We start from the raw sequence: 4823 nt of genomic DNA, 5'->3' as shown, positions 1-4823 counted from the left end.
CTGCGCCGCTCGGAGGCGGGGGGGGGAGAGGGAGCGGGCCCGCCCCCTCGCTGCTCAATCCCGGGCGGTGATTGGTGGAGAGGGGTGTCTGTCAGGCGAGCGGCCAATAGGAGGAAGGGGGGCCGCCGCAGCGCGGGAGGGGGAGGAGCGGCGGCGAGTGGTGGAGTCGCCTTGTCAATCAAGCGGCGCGGGCGGGACTTAGAGGTGATTGGCTACGCGCGACGCCCGCCTCCCGACCGGCCAATAGGGAGGGAGAGGCGTGCCCGCGCTGTCCCCGCCCCCAGGCGGGGCGGAGTGGAGGCGACGGCTGCGGAGCGGGTGGCTGCGCGCATGCGCGGCGCCCTCCCCTGGCGCCGAGCTGATTGGTGCGCGGGAGGGCGGGACCCGAAGGCGGCGCGGGCGGCGATTGGCCGAGGCGCGCGGAGGGCGGCAGGGGATTGGGCGGCCCGCCTGCCAATCGCCAAGGCGGGGCGGGGCCGGAAAGGGGGTGTCATGGCGGAGCCCAGGGGCCTGGCGCGTGCCCAGTTTGTACTGGTTTGGGCCCTTTTATACTGGTGTGGCTGCTTTTGAACTGGTGTGGCCCCAATTTCAACTGGTTTGATCCCTTTTGAACTCGTTTGGCCCCAATTCAAACTGGTTTCGCCCCATTTAAACTGGTTTGATCCCTTTTGAACTGGTTTGGCCCCAATTTAAACTGGTTTCGCCCCATTTAAACTGGTTTAACCCCAATTCAAACTGGTTTGGCCCCTTTTAAACTGGTTTCGCCCCGATTTAAACTGGTTTAACCCCATTTCAACTGGTTCCGCCTCATTTAAACTGGTCCAGCCCCAATTCGTACTGGTTTAAACCCCAACTTAAACTGGTTTGGCCCCACTTCATACTGGTTTAACCCCAGTCGTACTGGTTGAGCCCTAATCAAACTGGTTTGGCCCCTTTTAAACCGGTTTAACCCATTTTAAGCTGGTTTAACCCCAATTCATACTGGTTTAGCCCCTTTCAAACTGGTTTAACCCCAATTCCTACTGGTTCGGCCCCTTTCAAACTGGTTTAACCCCAATTCCTACTGGTTTAGCCCTTTTCAAACTGGTTTAACCCCCATTCCTACGGGTTTAACCCCAATTCATACTGGTTTAGCCCCTTTCAAACTGGTTTAACCCCAATTCCTACTGGTTTAACCCCAGTTCATACTGGTTTAGCCCCTTTCAAACTGGTTTAACCCCAATTCCTACTGGTTTAACCCCCATTCCTACTGGTTTAGCCCCTTTCAAACTGGTTTAACCCCAATTCCTACTGGTTCGGCCCCTTCTAAACTGATTTAACCCCAATCCAAACTGGTTTAACCCCCATTCCTACTGGTTTAGGCCCTTTCAAACTGGTTTAACCCCAATTCCTACTGGTTTAACCCCAATTCATACTGGTTTAGGCCCTTTCAAACTGGTTTAACCCCAATTCCTACTGGTTTAACCCCAATTCATACTGGTTTAGCCCCTTTCAAACTGGTTTAACCCCAATTCCTACTGGTTTAACCCCCATTCCTACTGGTTTAGCCCCTTTCAAACTGGTTTAACCCCAATTCATACTGGTTTAGCCCCAATTCGTACTGGTTCGGCCCCTTCTAAACTGATTTAACCCCAATCCAAACTGGTTTAACCCCCATTCCAACTGGTTTAACCCCCATTCCTACTGGTTTAGCCCCTTTCAAACTGGTTTAACCCCAATTCCTACTGGTTTAACCCCAATTCATACTGGTTTAGCCCCTTTCAAACTGGTTTAACCCCAATTCCTACTGGTTTAGCCCCTTTCAAACTGGTTTAACCCCAATTCCTACTGGTTCGGCCCCTTCTAAACTGGTTTAGCCCCAATTCATACTGGTTTAGCCCCTTTTAAACTGATTTAACCCCAATTTAAACTGGTTTAGCCCCAATTCAAACTGGTTTAGCCGCTTCTAAACTGGTTTAACCCAAATTCCTACTGGTTTAACCCCCATTCCTACTGGTTTAGCCCCTTTCAAACTGGTTTAACCCCAATTCCTACTGGTTCGGCCCCTTCTAAACTGGTTTAACCCCAATTCCTACTGGTTCGGCCCCTTCTAAACTGGTTTAACCCAAATTCCTACTGGTTTAACCCCCATTCCTACTGGTTTAGCCCCTTTCAAACTGGTTTAACCCCAATTCCTACTGGTTCGGCCCCTTCTAAACTGGTTTAACCCCAATTCCTACTGGTTCGGCCCCTTCTAAACTGGTTTAACCCAAATTCCTACTGGTTTAACCCCCATTCCTACTGGTTTAGCCCCTTTCAAACTGGTTTAACCCCAATTCCTACTGGTTCGGCCCCTTCTAAACTGGTTTAACCCCAATTCCTACTGGTTCGGCCCCTTCTAAACTGGTTTAACCCTAATTCCTACTGGTTTAACCCCCATTCCTACTGGTTTAACCCCCATTCCTACTGGTTTAGCCCCTTTTCAAACTGGTTGGGCCCCTTTGAAACCCCTTCCAGCCCATTTTTGGGGCGGGGGGGGGGTGGAGGGGGTTGGTGTTGGGATTTGGGGGTTCGGGGGGGGATTGGGGGGGGGGGGGGGTGGGGGGAGGGGTGTCAAAAACCGCACGTTTTCGTTAAAAAAAAAAAAAACCCCACTTTTTCGTTTATTGAACGTTTGGAAAAAAAAGAGCGAAGAGCTACCGGCTACGGGCGGGGGAGGCGAAAAAGGGGGGGGGGGCCCCCCCAAAAAAAGAGGGGGGACCCCCCCCCCGAGAAAAAAAAAAAAGAGGGGGGGACGCCCCCCCCCCCCGCCGATAAATAGAGCTAAATTAAAAAAAAAAAGGGGGGGGGGGAGGGGGAGTTGGGAGGGGGAGGACCCCCACGGCGGGATTTTGGGGTCCCCCCCCCCAAGGGGTTTTGGGGTCCCCCCCGTGGGTTTTGGAGTCCTCCGGGGGGGGTTTTGGGGGCCCCTCTGTGGGTTTTGGGGTCCTCCGGGGGGGGGGTTTGGGGTCCCCGGGGGGGGATTTGGGGTCCTCCCAAGGGGTTTTGGGGTCCCCGAGGGGGGGTTTTGGGGTCCCCCCATGGGTTTTGGGGTCCCCCCCGGCGGGATTTGGGGGTCTCCTGGGGAGTTTTGGGGTCCCCTCGGTGCGAATTTGGGGTCCCCCCATGGGTTTTGGGGTCTCCCAGGGGGATCTTGGGGCCCCCCACGAGGATGTTGGGCTCCTCTTGGTGCGATTTTGGGGTCCCCCTTGGGTTTTGGGGTCCCCCCCGGGGGTTTTGGGGGTCCCCCCCGGCAGGTTTAGGGGTCCCAAGGGGGATTTTGGGGTCCCCCAGGTAGGTTTTGGGGTCCCCTCGGTGTGAATTTGGGGTCCCCCAGGGGTTCTGGGGTCCCCCCATGGGTTTAGGGGTTCCCTTGGTGGGATTTTGGGGTCCCCCGATGAGTTTTGGGGACCCCCGGGGGATTTTGGGGTCCCCCATGGGAGTTTTGGGGTCCCCTTGGTGGGATTTTGGGGTTCCCCGGGGGGGGGTTGGGGTCCCCCCTCCACTTTTGGGGTCCTCCCCATTTTGGGGTCCCCCCCCCCGGCCTTTCAGGGGGGGTGAAAAAAAGGGGACCCCCAAATTGAGAGGAAACCCCCAAATTTTGAGGAAATCCCCAAATTTTGAGGGGGGGCCCCCCCAGATTTTTTTCGGAGAACCCCCAAAATCTTGGGGGGGGACCCCAAATTTTGAGGGCAACCCCCAAATTTTCGGGGGCCCCCCAAATTTCAAGGGAGAACCCCAAATTTTAAGGAAACCCCCAAATTTTGAGGAGAAGCTGCAAATTTGGGGGAGAAACCTCCAAAATTTCGAGGGGACCCCAAACTTTTGAGCGGGGACGCCCAAATTTTGCGGAGAACCCCCAATTTTAGGGGGAGAACCCCCAAATTTTTAGGGGGGCCCCCCAAATTTTAGAGAACCCCCGAATTTGTAGAGGGGGACACCTCAAAATTCCAAATTCGGAGGCGAAACCCCAAAATTTTGAGGCAAAACCCCAAAATTTGGAGGAAAACCTCAGAATTTTGGACAGACCCCCCCAAATTATTGGGGGGAACCCCCAAAATTTACAAGGGGGACCCCCAAATTTTGAGGTGAACCTCCGATTTTTACGGGGAACCCCAATTTTGAGGAAAAAAAACCCAATTTTGGGGGGGGAAACCCCCAAATTTTGAGGAGTGACCCCAAATTGGAGGAGAATTTCCAAATTTTGAGGAAACCCCCCCAAATTTTGAGGGGGGGCCCCCCCAAAATTTTTGCAAACAGGTCTATTTTGGAGGAGACCCCCCCAAATTTTGGGGGGAGCCCTAAATTTTTAGAAGAACCCCCAAAATTTTGAGGAAAACCCTAAAATTCCGAGGAGAAGCCCCAAAATTTTGAGGAAAACCCCCAAATTTTGAGAGGAACCCCCAAATTTTGGAGGCGAACCCCAAATTATGGGGAAGACCCCCCCCAAATTTTCAAGGGGACTCCCAAAATTTTAGAAGAGACCCCCCAAAATTTTTGAGAACCATCAAATTTGGCGAGGAACCCCAAAATTTTGAGGAAAATCCCCAAATTTTGAGGAAAACCTCCGAAATTTTGAGAAGCCCAAAATTTCGACGAAAACCCCGAATTGTGGGGGAGAACCCCCCAAAATTTGGAGGGGGGACCCCAAAATTTAGAGAAGAACCCCCAAATTTTGAGGAGAACCTCCAAATTTTGAGGACCCCCCAAATTTTGAGGACAACCTCCCAAATTTTGAGGAGAACCCCAAAATTTTGAGGAGAACCCCCCAAATTTTGCAGGAGAACCCCCAAATTCTGATGAAA

Source organism: Calonectris borealis, chromosome 38 (assembly GCF_964195595.1).
Source record: "Calonectris borealis chromosome 38, bCalBor7.hap1.2, whole genome shotgun sequence".
Taxonomy (NCBI): domain Eukaryota; kingdom Metazoa; phylum Chordata; class Aves; order Procellariiformes; family Procellariidae; genus Calonectris; species Calonectris borealis.
This window is presented reverse-complemented; position numbering follows the sequence as displayed.